The sequence below is a fragment of the Tachypleus tridentatus genome, chromosome 8, assembly GCF_004210375.1.
Source record: "Tachypleus tridentatus isolate NWPU-2018 chromosome 8, ASM421037v1, whole genome shotgun sequence".
In the NCBI taxonomy this organism is placed as follows: domain Eukaryota; kingdom Metazoa; phylum Arthropoda; class Merostomata; order Xiphosura; family Limulidae; genus Tachypleus; species Tachypleus tridentatus.
The window spans coordinates 119,938,973-119,955,779 of record NC_134832.1 but is presented as its reverse complement, the minus strand read 5'-3'; the positions used below and the strand labels follow the sequence as shown (position 1 = coordinate 119,955,779).

Genomic DNA, 16,807 nt, shown 5'->3' with positions numbered 1-16,807 from the left:
AATGGGTATTTAAAAGTATATAACACTAAAATCAATTATAATACGATTATCTAAACGAAAACCTAGGTAAAAATGGCTGAAAATGTTTAATGTAGATAAAAGTTTCAAAGTTTGAAATGGCGAACGATAAAACACGAACAACAAGTGTCACAAACCTTTCATTCTTTAACATTTCTAAATTTAGAAATTCATCTTCAGCAAGCTGTACCGAAATGGGTAAAATAGTGGATATAAGAATTTCTAATCTACCAATTTTTTTAAACTTAGTAAAAGATGATGCAAAAATTTGATATCATTTAAAAACGAGAACGAAAATGGTAGTACATGAATAATAACTATATTTAACAAGTTTTTAAAAGCGACTTGGTCGTAGCGAAGTTGTGTTATTATATTTGTACATTCGTCAAATTATCGTTCATCTGCAAGAATATCTGTTATTTAAAAATGAAAATAGTGTTGTGATACAAAGTTAGCAATTACTGTCATATATTTATTTTAATATCTTCGTTTGTTTTGATTTAATACGTGTAACATGTATTGTTAATGTATTGGGCAAGCCCCGTCAGTTCTCTATTTTGTAGAAAATTCTCCAGTGTAAGAATCAGCAATATAGGTTTTACAAAAGTATTAGTATTATCTCCGAATATTGTTGCCAAGTGAATTTTCGAAAATCTCGCCCAATCAGCATCAAAGCTAGCTATCGTAAGACGCCTAGAGACAGTAATAGAATATTGTGTATTGTCGTATATTATTATACCCACCCTTGCTTCTTTATAGTATTTTACACCTGACGTATTTCGTTGTTAGATGTGTATTGCGTAAGTCTCGCCTGTTTTCGCAATTTGTAGATGGATCTTGAAAGTAAAAATCAACAATGCACTAGCTGTGTGTGTTATACTAAGAATTGACAGTACTGTTTTCAAGTGAACTTCCGAGAAACTCGCGTGATTTGTAGAAAAAGCAAAGCGCCAAGACAAAAGAGGATTATTTTTATTGGGCAGTTACAGTCAGTTTACAGGCTTACGAAGCTGTAATTATGATTGGACTACGCCCGTTCTGTTGCCTTCACTCGTCCGGCCTTTTCGTTGCAATTCTCTGAAACTATGATCAGTAGAAATTAAACACAATCTATAACAGCATTAAAATCCTAACGCGAGCGGGGCGAAGGAGGATATAAATATCCCTGAACACCCCAGCCGGGAAGTTCATCTTCCTTTAAAATTTAAATACCTGCCACGAAATTTTCCTTTTTCCTTTCACCAGTAATGTTTACAGATTTCGAACATTACGAACCATCTAACTTCAGAGAATTAACATCGGACGTTAGTATTTCTATAAGGACATTAGATATCTATCTTATGTGGAAATTAAGCAGATAAATCGCGTTAGTCCAAACATATAATAGGGCTAGCTAACATTCCTGTCAAGTAAAGTGCATATTTGTATCGACATATATTAATTCGCTCGACCTGGACTGTCGATGAAACATTCAGTTCCAGACTAGATAGAAGACCGAATATTGTTTGTGAGTTTGTAACATTTTTGTATATTAATAATTATTTGTAATAACTGTTATTATCAATTGTATTATTATTTGTATATTAAAATATACAAAAACTGTGTACATCAATCTTGTTGGCAAATATCATAAGTTATCTACACACCAACATTTAATCACCTTCTAAATTAAAATTTCCGGCTATTCGTTAATTCGTAATGTACCTAACATAATAAATCGTAGATTCGTTCGGGGTAAATTACAATACGTAACAAGTAAAACCTAAAAGATGTCGTAGAGGTCTTGTAATTCAAGTTTGGAATAAGTAAACTACAACATTTGTTTATTTGTTGTAAAGTGTAAAGCTATACAATGGGTTATTTGTGCTCTACCCACTACGTATATCGATACCTGATTTTTAACATTGAAAGTCTTACGGCTGACCTCTCGGGAGAATTAGGTAAAAAAAAAAAAAAGAGTATAGAATTGAAAAATATTCATACTGCCATTCTACGTGAAATAGTTTTGCATACTCTACAAAAGGTGTACAGTGTAAAGAGTCTTAATAAATTAGACGAGACACGGATCATGACCACAATGAGTCAACGTTTTGGGACAGTATTTGGTGGCAACCATGAAACAGAGCGGATATTTGGTAACTGGGCTGAGAAGCTTAACTCTTCACAAACCTAAGTACAGTATACCCTCACCTGTTCGCGGTTCCCCATTCGCGGGTTAGGCTCTTAACCCTGTCGCATCGTATGCCGGTATACCGGGCTAGCGTCATAACGTCATAAAAACGAATGCTCGGTAAACCGGGTTTTTGTAGGTCATAGAGACTAAAAGCGCTTTTCGAGGGTATGTCTGTATTTACTCTCTCAAGCAGTTTTATCGATTGACGTCTTTATCGAACAATTATTACTGAATTGTACTGTACTATATTATTATTACCTGAACTGTGCGTACTGTATTTACCTGTCTAAATTTGCCTTTAAATTTGTTCCACTTTCTGTCAATTCTAATACATGTGTTGTACGCATAGAAAATGACTTTACGGTACAGTAATACAGTATGGGTAACTATACTATGCGGTGTTACTGTCCTCCTGTACTTACGTTTCTTTTTTATTAAAATATTGTTGCAGTACAAAATTAAAATGTGTTTACATTATCATTACTACATTAGTGAAATACATGACTGCATGCAATATTACTACATTATTACTGTATTAATGAGTAAGAGTGTCTTTAGAAAGTGTCTGGGAAGCATTTAGTACCGTATATAATCTCATACATAGAAGTTTTAAAACTGCATCCAATATTCGCGGTTTTTCGCTATTCGCGGGGGGTAACGTAAGCCCCGCGAATAGCGAGGGAATACTGTACACCTTTAAGACGGTAAAAATATTTTGTTGTTCGCTCCTCTACTTAACATATTTTCTCAACCCAAACAAGCCGTTTTTACATATATATTTCTCTACAAGTGGGTTTTCTCGACATTACTGATCGGTAAAAATATTTCCCTCTATGAATCAGGTTCTGATTTTTGGGTAAAATAGAAAGGTATTATACATAACGAATACGACTTTTGAAATATATCTACAATAATATTTATATAAGTATACATCCATCAATCTGATTTCGTCAAATTAAACAAAAAAATAATAAGGTGTTCTTCAACTGCTCGAGCGCAGGGGGAATGCTGTTGGGCAGTATCAAAATCATAAAATCTAGTAGCATCAATTTACAGATTTATAATTTGTTAGACACAGTTCATCTGCTTAAATATTTAGAAGTGATAATTGGTCATTAGTATTATTCCCTATCAATTTCTTAACAGTATAATTAGTACATGGAAAGTATTTCTATTTATTTATTATTAAGAAAACTTGTGAACAAGCCCGGCTAGCTCAGTCGGTAGAGCATGAGACTCTTAATCTCAGGGTCGTGGGTTCGAGCCCCACGTTGGGCGTTGGTTTTATATCTTTTATTTTCAAAAGATATGAATGTTATTGAAATATAACTGCAAAAAATGGTTTATTTCTTAAATAATGATTAACAACAATTTCCATATAAAATATTTTAGACAATATTAACAAATCTTCACTATACCAATCATTAAAGAGCTGAGAAGTTATTAATAAGTGGTGCTGTCATAAATTAAATGTTTTTAAATTGTTTGTTTGGTTTTGGAATTTCGCACAAAGCTACTCGAGGGCTATCTGTGCTAGCCGTCCCTAATTTAGCATTGTAAGACAAGAGAGAAGGCAGCTAGTCATCGCCAACTCTTGGGCTACTCTTTTACCAACGAACAGTGGGATTAACCGCAACATTATAATGCCCCCACAGCATGTTAGTGTGAAGAGGAGTCGAATCCACGACCCTCAGATTACGAGTCAAAAGCCTTTAGTAGAATTTATTAAAATAACAGTAAATGTCTGGTTACCGAGAGCTTTTGCATTTTAACTCCTTGAATATTGCTTTAGAGAGCAAATACGGGTCGTTTATTCCAATTACAGGAAAACGGCTAGTGTGATATTACAACGTTAATTAAAATGCGTAACAACTTTTCGACCTTCTTAGGGCATCTACAGGTTGTAAACTTTTTGTATATAAATAACTATTTGTAATAACCGTTATTATAAATTGTACTTGTTTCTTTTTGTACATTAAAGTATCTTTGCGTTAGGAAAGAAAATTGTGTGTATCGATCTTGTTGGCAAATATCCTAAATTTAATACATATCGATATTATAACTCCTAAATTCAAATTTTCTGTTATTTGAAATCGTAATACTTAACGCGCGTAATATGATAAATCGTAAATTCTTCCAAGATAAATTACAATATGTAACATATACTAATGACGTAAACACTGCAAAGTGAGTGGCAAACCTTCACAGATCTTTCAATATACAGTGATGATCCACTTGTGATGTCTAACTAGGTCAATTAATGATGTAGGTATTTCAACGAAACAACAGATCATGTGATCCATTGCCTGGATTGTGGCAGCCAATTTCAGAAAAGACATTTGTACTTTTCTTCTCAATTAAAATTGATAACTACCAATTTACTTCATACTCATAGATTCGTATTTTCGATTCAAAATGGTGGAAGCCACATTTCTATAGTCGGAAGTGGGTGACGTCACATGCATAAGGTCGACGAATTTTGCGTTTATTTCGGGGACGATGTTCTGGTTTGTTATGTGTTCTATATCATGTTTATTTGTAATTAAGTTGCTAAGGTTGATGTTGCAACTATTTTTATTATTTTATTTTTATGATGTCAACACACGGAATAAAGAGTAATTAAACACTGAGTTGCTGTGTTATATTTAAACGCACCAAGAATAACTGAATGACGTCATTTGACCGTAAATGCTGATTAATTTTACTTGTGGAAATTACACATAAATAAATGTTTTATGAGCGTGTTTTCTGAAAATTAATACTATGAAAGTAATAATAATATGAAGAAAGAGTGCCTAACCTTTTTTTCAGTACTTCTTGAAAATACATTTTTTGTGTATATTTGGTCGTCTCCAGTATTTTGTTCTTGATCAGAATGTTGACTCTTATATTCCCATGTTGACAAATGTTTGACCTTGCGATTTGTTAATTGTGATGGCAAAGGCAGTGCCTTTATGGTGAAGGTAAATTCATAAAAATATAACTTTTTATTTAAAATGTTTATATATTATTGCAGTTTTTAAAAAATATCTTCCTTAAGATAAAAACATCAATAATATTTTATAGCGCCATCTAGTAGCTTGAACATACAATGAAGCTGTTTTCGACACATCGGCCACTCATGGTTATTATGTATTATGATATCATCCTACATTTAATCTGTAACTGTATTCGTATTTTTTCTGAATATTCAGAGAGCTAATTGTTAGTATAATAATTAAAAGATGAACATAAAATCCTAACTTGATAGAGATCTGAGCTCGCTATTTTCAGGTAGCATTCGCACGTTTTTTTCTTTATTAATCCATCCTCATAGATTGGTTTGATTCGTTTTTAATTTCGCGCAAAGCTACACGAGAGCTAGCTGTGCTATCTATCCCCAATTTAGCAGTGTAAGACTAGAGGGAAGACAACTAGTCATCACCACCCACCGTCAACTCTTGGAATACTCTTTTACGAATAGTGGGATTTACCGTTACATTAAAACGCCCTACGGCTGAAAGGGCGAGCATGTTTGGTGTGACGGGGATACGAACCCGCCACCGTTGGATTACAAATCGAGTGCCTTTACCACTTGGTCATGCCGGGTTCCCACCCTCCTCTAGGTATCAAATCTTCAGTATGTATCACGTAAGTAACTTTACATACATAAAATACAAAGATAATCACCTGAAATATACACTCACACAAAGAGTGCACATAAATAGAAAATAAAACAGAAAAACCCAAACGACGACAAGAAAAAGGCGCAACACTAAGCATGTAACACGACCTAACCATAAAAATAAATCAAAACACATCAAAAACATATTAGCGAGTGCTCTCAATGATAATAATAAATTAACGCTTCATTTGCCCACACAATCGATCCTTGCTCACCAAAAGACTGTACGTGTGTGTTTTTCTTATAGCAAAGCCACGGCCAGGAGCCAGGGTTAGTGGTTGCAAAGATTTTTGAAAGTATTACGTCGCCAATTTTTATTTATATAAGAAGGACAATTGCCCAGAGTATATCCTGTTTATACATATTGGTGTTATAAAGAAATTCCTGGCAGTACTCCTACCTCCTCGTTGGTCCTGGCTGGGAAACGTCTAAAATATTAATAGACGGCTAAAGGAGTATTTGCGAGTAGATTAAGATAGAAGAATGAGTGATAGTGGAAAAACTATCACTAGTAAGGAAGGAATGAAAAAGATTAAGAAAATAAAAACGAAGAAAAGGGAGGAAGAGAGAAGTGAAATGAAGGCAGAGGAGGAAAAGGAAGAAGAACAGAAAACAGATGATACAGAAATATAAAAAGGATAGGAAATCTTAGAACAGAAGGAGTTTAGCTATCTGTCGGATATTAGTGAACTATTAGAGCGTGCTCTTAAAAATCAAGATAAATTCGTAGAAACAATGTTTACTGAAAAGCTGGAAAAAGACATCTTTAAGACATTAAAGAAGAAAATGACGGACATAGTGAGAATAGTTATAATGCAACAAAATGTGATTTCTCATCTACTTGGGGAAAATTCGGAACTTAAGAAAAATATAGACATTATAAAAGAAGAGAAGAGAATGCCTACTTTTGCAGAAGTTCCGAAGATGAAAGTAGAGCCGAAGAGTGAAGGGAAAAGGATAAGAACAAGAAGCAGAGAAAGGAGTAAAAGTAGGAAAAGAAACGTACTCACTATCATACCCAAAAAGAATATGACATCAATGGAAACCAAAAGAAAAGTACAAAGTTTGGTTAAACCCAAAGAACTGGATATAGGAGTAAATGCTGTAAGAACAATAGCTAAAGGTGGCATTTTGGTGGTAGAAAAGAAATAAGAGATTCATTTACTTAAAGATGCACTATTAAGAGATTTAGAAGAAAACTTTGATGAAAATGTACCTAAAAAGAGATATCCACAAGTAATTATTTATAGTATAGATAATGATATGAGCGATCAAGAATTTGGCGCTAGTATTAAGGAAAAAAATTCAGAATTATTTGAAGGAAATGATGTAATTATTGTTAATAAGAAATTTAAAACATTCAGAGGTTTCAATTGTATTGTTACAATTGAACCAAATAAGTTCAAAAAATTGTTACAAGTTAATAAAATTAAACTAAATTGGGGAAAATATGGATTTAAAGAATATGTAAGACCCACAATTTGTTATAATTTGTGGAAAATTTGGGCATTTTGCTAAATATTGTAAAAATGTTACTAGCTGTTTAAAATGTGGACAAGAGGGACATCAATATAAAGATTGTGAAAAACCCGTATTTTGTATAAATTGTTATAATCATAATAAGAAATTTAATACACAATTTGATGTGAATCGTTCTTGTAAGGATCATGATTGTAGGATTTATCTTAAAGAAATGGATCGTTTAATTTCACGAACTGCTTATGGCTAGTGTTTTAAATTCTTTTCTTTTTGTAACTCATATTAATTTGACAGCGGCGCGAGCAGCCAATCTGTAGTTAAACCAAGATATCCTACAAAGAAATATGGATATTATTTCCATAAATGAACCGTATTATTTTGAGAAAAATAAAATTCATTTCTCTGAAAGTATGAGAATTGTTATTTTGTAGTATGTCCCTAAGGCAGGGATTATTATTAACAATAAAAATATTAATTATTATATCTTATGTTGTACAAACAATTTAGTTTGTATTAGAATTACTTATGAAAATTTTGTTACAATTGTGATTAGTATTTACTGCTCCCCGTCCGGAGTCATTGATGATGACCTTAATATGTTGCAAAATTTTATCAGAAAGTATAATAATGAAATTATTTTAATTTTAGGTGATTTCAGTGCTAAGTCGTAAGCTTGGGGCCAGAGGCCGCTTGATGATAGGGGGTTTTCAGTTACTAACTTTATGGATTTAAAAGAAATTATATTATTTAATAATTCGGACTCAATACCAACTTACTCCCCAATTTGAGGGGAAAGTTGGATTGATTTGGCAATGATAAACTACAATAACGAATTTGATATTCATTTTGAAGTTACAGATTATATTACTAATAGTGATCATAATATGATAGAATTGCAATTTTCAAAGTTTGATATAAAAATAGATAATAATGAATTTATAAATATATATAAACTTAATTGGTTGGATTTGAAAGTAGAAATAAGAGACTGTATAAATGAGATTAAAGATGAGATACTCAACAAAGATAATATTGAAAATTATTTAATAACAATTACAAATAAAGTTAAAAAAATTTGTTTAAACAATTTAAGGAATAAAAATAATATAAAGAATTCTGGATACAAACAAGCTTACTGGTGGAATACCAAACTAAAGATCTTCAGAAGTAAAGTGAGAGCCTTACGGAGAAGATTTCAAAACACTAAAGACATTAATTTAAGACAGTATTATAAATTGGAATATGGGAAGCAGCAAGCAAAATATAAAAGGTTAATTATTTTTACTAAAAAAGAAGCTTTAAGAAATTATATTACCAGTATTACTAGTAATAATATTTTTGGTATTCCATACAAAACTATCATGGATAAAAAGAAGAAATATTTACAAATTAATGAAATAAAATATAAAGATGGGAATATCACCAAAAATAGCAATGAAGCTGTTAATGAAATTCTTAATTGTCACTTTCCATGGGTGAATTATGATCAAGTGGTCTCTGGAATAGGTTTTTGCGATGAGAATCAGAATAATAATGATATTGATGTGAACATAAATGAAGACAATATTACAGAGTATGAAATTAATAAAGTCATGAAGGAGATGGAGGATAATAAAGCTCCTGGATATGATAATTTAAAATTGCCTATAATCAAAGAAATATATTTTGCTAATAAAAATTGGTTTATTAAAGTATTAAATTTTTGTTATAATAATGATATTTTTCCGTTAGTTTGGAAAAAGGCTAAGGTGACTCTCATCCATGAAAAAGGTAAAGATAAAATGATTCCTAGTAGTTATAGACCAATATGTCTTTTGCCCATTTGGGGTGAAATATTCGATAATATTTTGAAATATAGATTGACTTACTTTATAGAGAAATTTAAATTAATTGATGACGCACAATATGGTTTTAGGAGCAAGAGATCTACTATTCATGCATTACAGAAACTTAAGGATTATGTTTATGAAAGTATAAATAATAAGTGCATTACATTATTAATTTCTTTGGGTTTTAAAAATGCTTTTAACTCCGTGGACATCATGATCTTAATAAAACATTTAAATAATCTAAAAATACCTTTGAAGTTAAAAAAGGTGATTATTTCAGCCGTGGGGGCGTTATAATGTTACAGTCAATCCCACTATTCGTTGGTAAAAGAGTAGTCTAACAGTTGGCAGCGGGTGGTGATGACTAGCTGCCTTCCCTCTAGTCTTACACTGTTAAATTAGGGACGGCTAGCACAGATAGCCCTTGAGTAGCTTTGTGCGAAATTCAAAAACAAACAAACAAACAGTAAGCAGTATTGCTTTGCAAAGGCTTAATCATTCTTCGAATACCCCGTAAGGGGTGGGTCTATAGCATTTTGGTTATAGCAAAGCCACATCGGGCTATCTACTGAGTCTACCGAAATGAGTAGAGCCCCTGATTTTAGTATTGTAAATCCGTAGTTTTCCGCTGTACCAGTAGGGGAGTAAAGACTATGTTCATTATTAAAGGAAGCATACTCATTAAACAACGTATATGAGCAATCGTTAAGTTTAAAAGTAGTAACCACCACTCCTCCCAGTTGATTCGCATGATAAAAACTTACAAACTGCGGAAACGAAAAATGCACAAACACTATTATCCCCTGTCTAATGCATTTGGCGGAAGGGGAGACAACCCTTATCGAAATTTACGAACTAAATAAAAATATTCGAAACTAAAAAATTATTTTTCTCAAAATAAATTACAAAAAATGATTAAAATATTAATATAATATTAAAATATTTTTAAATACGTCAAACGAAATAATTTTCCAAATAACTTACAGCTATGTAAAACATTATTTTTTCGTCAGTCTTGCTTTGATGTAACATATCACACAAACAGCCAATCAACTCAACATATTTTCACTTAATATCTCTGAGTATCATAGTGCGTAACAAGAAATGCGTTTTAGAATATATTAATAAAATGTAAGAAATGTCTTTAAAACTCTTGCAATGAGTACAAGGAAGAATTATCGCTAAACTAAAAACAAAACAAAAACTATGTAAGTCTGGCCACTGACCTTGAAAGAAAAAAGGAGCAATCGCTTGGTGTTTCAATAGCTTGTTGTTTCAATAAAATATCATTATTACTCTTTAGTTAACTTTAGAACACTACTTTTTAATGACTACTTTAGGCCCAACATGGCCAGGTGGTTAAGTCACACGATTCTTAATCCGAGGGTTCGAATCCCCGTCACACCAAACATGCTTAACCTTTCAGCCGTTGAAGAGTTATAATGTTACGGTCAGTCCCACTATTCGCTGGTAAAAGAGTAACCCAAGAGTTGGCTGCGGTGGGTGGTGATGACTAGCTGCCTTCCCTCTGGACTTACACTGCTAAATTAAGGACAGATAGCCCTCGTGTAGCTTTGCGCAAAAATTCAAAACAAACAACAGACTATTTTAGAGTACAAAGTTTTGGTTCTATTTATATTGCCAGTGAGGAAGCCAGTACTGTGAAGATTTTATTATTCTTGTAAAGTCGAGACAATTTAGTCTGCTGTATGGTCATAGCCAATCAAGTGATATGTTCACTTCCATCCATATCTTCTTTGGTTCTTTTCTCTGAATTTCAGTAGCCAGCCAACATAGATTTCTTTAATTTAGCGGTAGTATTTTTTCTAATACATATTTGTTTAGTTTTTTATAATATTACGTTCGTAAGTAAGTATGTTAAAGAGTGTATTCTAAACTTTTATAATGTTTGCATAGAAGAATAATAACATAGGTAATCAAAGGTCGTAAACACTGTCTTACTCTATCAAGTGATGATAAAATTATTCTTACTGGCAGGACTAGGTACGCGTTAGGCCTATTGAGGAAAGATGATGATGAACGAAAATAAGAAAACTCTGTTTTGGTTATTCGCCGTTTTTTCAGTTATTTCGAGCGTCTCAAAGTCGACAATGTCAGGTAGTTTTTCATAGCTAGCTTCTGGTGACTGCAGATAAGAAAATCCTGATTACTTTTGTATAGCTTTAATACCTACACTACATGGCCAAAAGTATGTGGACACCCCTTCTAATTAGTGGGTTCAACTAGTTCAGTCACACCCAATGTTAACAGGTGCATAAAATCAAACATGTAGCCATGCAATCTCCATAAACAAAGACTAACAGTAGAACTGGTCGTACTGAAGAGCTCAGTGACTTTCAACGTGGCACTGTCCTAGGATGCCACCTTTCCAACAAGTTAGTTCCACAATTTTCTGCCTTGCTAGAGCTGCCCCGGTCAACTGTAAGTGCTGTTATTGTGAGGTGGAAACGTCAAGGAACAACAACAGCTCAGCCACGAAGCCGTAGGTCACATAAGCTCACAGAACGGGACCGCCGAGCGCTGAAGCGCGCAGTGTGTAAAAATCGCCTGTCCACAGTTGTAACATTCACTACCGATTTCCAAACTGCCTCTGGAAGCAACGTCAGCACAAGAATTAAGGACAGATAGCCCTCGTGTAGCTTTGCGCGAAAATTCAAAACAAACAACCGACTATTTTAGAGTACAAAGTTTTGGTTCTATTTATATTGCCAGTGAGGAAGCCAGTACTGTGAAGATTTTATTATTCTTGTAAAGTCGAGACAATTTAGTCTGCTATATGGTCATAGCCAAGCAAGTGATATGTTCACTTCCATCCATATCTTCATTGGTTCTTTTCTCTGAATTTCAGTAGCCAGCCAACATAGATTTTTTTTATTTAGCGGTAGTATTTTTTCTAATACATATTTGTTTAGTTTTTTATAATATTACGTTCGTAAGTAAGTAAGTTAAAGAGTGTATTCTAAACTTTTATAATGTTTGCATAGAAGAATAATAACATAGGTAGTCAAAGGTCGTAAACACTGTCTTACTCTATCAAGTGATGATAAAATTATTCTTACTGGCAGGACTAGGTACGCGTTAGGCCTATTGAGGAAAGATGATGATGAACGAAAATAAGAAAACTCTGTTTTGGTTATTCGCCGTTTTTCAGTTATTTCGAGCGTCTCAAAGTCGACAATGTCAGGTAGTTTTTCATAGCTAGCTTCTGGTGACTGCAGATAAGAAAATCCAGATTACTTTTGTATAGCTTTAATACCTACACTACATGGCCAAAAGTATGTGGACACCCCTTCTAATTAGTGGGTTCAACTAGTTCAGTCACACCCAATGTTAACAGGTGCATAAAATCAAACATGTAGCCATGCAATCTCCATAAACAAAGACTAACAGTAGAATTGGTCGTACTGAAGAGCTCAGTGACTTTCAACGTGGCACTGTCCTAGGATGCCACCTTTCCAACAAGTTAGTTCCACAATTTTCTGCCTTGCTAGAGCTGCCCCGGTCAACTGTAAGTGCTGTTATTGTGAGGTGGAAACGTCAAGGAACAACAACAGCTCAGCCACGAAGCCGTAGGTCACATAAGCTCACAGAACGGGACCGCCGAGCGCTGAAGCGCGCAGTGTGTAAAAATCGCCTGTCCACAGTTGTAACATTCACTACCGATTTCCAAACTGCCTCTGGAAGCAACGTCAGCACAAGAATTAAGGACAGATAGCCCTCGTGTAGCTTTGCGCGAAAATTCAAAACAAACAACCGACTATTTTAGAGTACAAAGTTTTGGTTCTATTTATATTGCCAGTGAGGAAGCCAGTACTGTGAAGATTTTATTATTCTTGTAAAGTCGAGACAATTTAGTCTGCTATATGGTTAGCTTCGTCGTTAGCTTCATGAAATGGGTTTCTATGCCCGAGTGACCGCACACAAGCCTAAGATCACTATGCGCAATGCCAAGCGTAGACTAGAGTGGTATAAAGCACACCGCCATTGGACTCTGGAGCAGTGGAAACGCGTTCTCTGGAGTGATGAATCACACTTCACTATCTGGCAGTCTGGGTTTGGCGGATGCCAGGAGAACGCTACCTGCCTGAATGTATAGTGCCAACTGTAGTTTTGTAGAGAAGGAATAATGGTTTGGGGCTCTTTTTCATGGTTTGGGCTAGGCTCTTTAGTTCCTGTGAAGGAAAATATTAATGCTAGAGCATACAGTAACATTCTAGAGAATTTTGTGCTTCTAACTTTGTGGCAACAGTTGGAGAAAGGCCATTTTTTTGTTTCAGTATGACAATGCCCCCATGCACAAAGCGAGGTCCATAAAGACATGGTTTGCCGAAGATGGTGTGGAAGAACTTGACTGGTCTGCACAGAACCCTGACCTCAACCCCATCGAACGCCTACTGCTAGCCAGGCCTTCTTGCTCGACATCAGTGCCTGACCTCACTAATGCTCTTGTGGCTGAATAGGAGGAAATCCCCGTAGCCATGTTCCAAAATCTAGTAAAAAAACCTTCCCAGAAGAGTGGAGGCTGTTATAGCATCAAAGGGGGAACCAATTCCATATTAATACCCATTGTTTTGGAATGAGATGTTCAACAAGCACATATGGGTGTGATAGTCGGGTGTCCACATACTTTTGGCCATGTAGTGTATTTGTACTCTCCGATTAATGGATTGGTTATTCATTCGTGTCTGTGATCCATCTTCCCTGATCTATAGGTAAAACCGCAAATGCAAAATAAATGACCTCTCAGAAAATAACCGATTACAAAAAAAAATAAGGCTAAATAGCTAGAGCCGCTTCTGAATCACGTTGTCGCTTGTCCCTCTCGTTCAAACATCATTGACTAAAATGTAATAAATAATAGTAATTATTATTAACAACACACATCTCACGCATATATATATCAAAAACTACCTGTGTTTAAGGTATTTTTATCAATACAAGATAGCCGACAATAATAAGAACGTCGTTATCATTAACACGTATAAATCATTTGGTAATCTGCACACACAGCTGTCAAATCAATCATCATAAAAATATCAGTTTCTTGCGTTGTAAAATCATCGTTTGATAATACTTTAATAAATAACAGAAACGAAATGTTGTGTACAAGGCGCTCACAAACCTCACTGCCGTACACAGAGCTTAAAAAATCAGAGCGCAGCATGTATGAATAGCTACTGTATATTATTGTACAAATACTGGGAAAAAAAATATCGCTAAATAAAATATGGATACGTATGACTGGCTACAGGTCTTCAAAAAAGGAACCAAACAAAATAGGCATAGAAGTGACCATATCATTGACTGGCAATGATCACACAGCAGATATAAGCTGTCTCTACTTTACATGGGAAATAAAATTCCTACATTACTGGCTTCTCCACTTTGTGTATCGAAAGCTTGTTATTTGAACAGGAACTAGCTTTCATTGGTATACTTTCCTTTAGTTAACTTTAGAATACTACTTTGACTATTTACAATAGAATAATATTTTAAGTTTGTAAATTCTAGATCTATTTATTTTGCCAGCGAAAAAGCCAGTCATGTAGGGATTTTATTATTCATGTAAAGTCTTGGTAAATATACAAACTCAAGTACTTTCCTCTTTTTATGAGCTTTTTCCTTCATGTTTCTATCTTCTAAACATTTCTTTCAATCAATCGAAGAAGAAAGTCAGGTTTTTATCATGAAATTCCATCACAAAAGGTAAAATTTTTGTTCATGTTATGTTTTTCTTAAAACGAGTGTTCAGTATATGGGAAATTTGGCAGATTAAAGTTGATATCGATAACAAATTCTAAAAATTGCAAAAAATGAATAATTTTCCTGTAATGTACTTTTTAAAACAACCGTTTTTAAAACAATTTTTTTTTCTGTGATTAACCGTTCAGGAGAGCATGTCAGACGTTTAGCTATTATTTATATAGATGATATAATGTGGCTGTGAAACTGTACAACTGTACCGTCGGTGTTTTACTTTTCGCAGTTTTTTTTTTTATCTCCACAAATAACTTGATTGTACCAAGGTCACTTTCACACCCGCTTTTTATACTAAGTTTTATTTACGATTTTCGTCGGCATGATCTTTCTTAAGACATTTTAACCAAACGTTTATACCAACAGGATCATTAAAAACTACATATTGTAGACCTTTAACACACAGACATAAATAAATCTGCTTAAATAATTAGAAGTTAACACCTTTTTTTAAGTGGGAGAGAGAACGAGTGATGATTTAACAAAATCCTATGTAAGGTTTATTTCCCTTTGAAAAGTCCACAACTTACCAGTCCAGTAAATGGAAACAAAACTTATGTGAAGGGTGATTTTTAACTTATACAGTGAATTTAACCACTAAATTATGACATTTCTAAGTATTTACGCAATACGTAATTTTATTCTAATTTTACTGCACACTTTCCAGCTTTTTAGCCGAAGCATTCAGAAAATAAATAGTTTAATATGCAATTGGTTGTTAGTAACTGTCTTTGCTTGCTGGGATAAATAAATACAAAAGCTACACGAGAACTTTCTGTGCTAGCCGTCTCTAATTTAGCAGTGTAAGACTAGAGGGAAGGCAACTAGTCATCACCACCCACCGCCCACTCTTGGGCTACTCTTTTACCAACGGTGATGACTAGTTGCCTTCCCTCTAGTCTTACACTGCTAAATTAGAGAAGGCTAGCTCAGATAGCCCTCGTGTAGCTTTGCGCGAAATTTCGAAACAAACAAACCTTTCAATAATTTAAAGCATGCTGCTTTTATAACTCCAACTGGGCCAGCAGAGCCAGGTGGTTAGGTCGCTTAACTTCTAATCTGAGGGTCACAGGTTCGAATCTCCGTTGCATCAAACATTCTCGCCCTTTCAACCGTGATGGCCTTATAATGTCACGGTAAATCCCACTATTCGTTGGTAAAAGAGTAATCCAAGAGTCTTACACTGTTAAATTAGAGATGGATAATGGAGAGAGCCCTCGTGTAGCTTTGCGCGATATTTAAATAACCCCAACTATTTATGTAAATATTTATACAAGTTGTTTATAATACGCAGTTTTCCACAAAATTTAACATGCTGTTTAATTTTTTTGGGCTGAAATGTTTTAGTCTGTCAAAAATTGTTGAACTGTAAATAAAATTAATGCGATAATATAAACATTTACCCTTTCGTGTTAGGTTGTACAAATGTGAGTTTTTTAGCATGATATGATGTGTGTTGGGTTGCAGTGAATAAAGTAAAAATCGTCTTTTCTAGGTGTAGCACTCGCAATTAGGTTTAAGTGTCGCTGGTTTTTATCGTTACAAGCAACATGATAGCACCAAAGTTCACTGACGTCATCAAATTTGACTACAATGTGCATATTTATTGCTGGCTTTATAATAAATAATTATCCACTTCTTAATTTTTACAAAACACCCACATTTTATTACAGTTACAGATCAACGGACTTTTCAAAATTCTTGCCTGTTTGTTTGTTTGTTGTTTAAGTGCAAAGCTAAACAAGGGGATGATCTATGTTGTGCCCAACACGGATATTAAAAACCGGCTTTTAGAGTTATAAGCCTTCAAACTTATCGCTGAGTCACTGAGGATTCTACCAAGGTACCGAGCTCTTATATAAATAT

The 16,807-nt window shown here is 34.1% G+C and overlaps 1 long non-coding RNA gene and 1 other non-coding gene across 2 annotated transcripts in view; both read left to right on the top strand.

The window, feature by feature from the left end:
* Nucleotides 1-1,037: 1,037 nt before the first annotated feature.
* Nucleotides 1,038-16,807, top strand: part of LOC143224267 (uncharacterized) — a 41,410-nt gene continuing 25,640 nt past the window's right edge. The window contains exon 1 of the long non-coding RNA XR_013013300.1: nt 1,038-1,525. This is a non-coding gene — a long non-coding RNA (uncharacterized LOC143224267). The remainder of the gene's footprint in view (nt 1,526-16,807) is intronic.
* Nucleotides 3,397-3,469, top strand: TRNAK-CUU (transfer RNA lysine (anticodon CUU)). The gene has a single exon. It is a non-coding gene; the product is annotated as a tRNA-Lys (tRNA).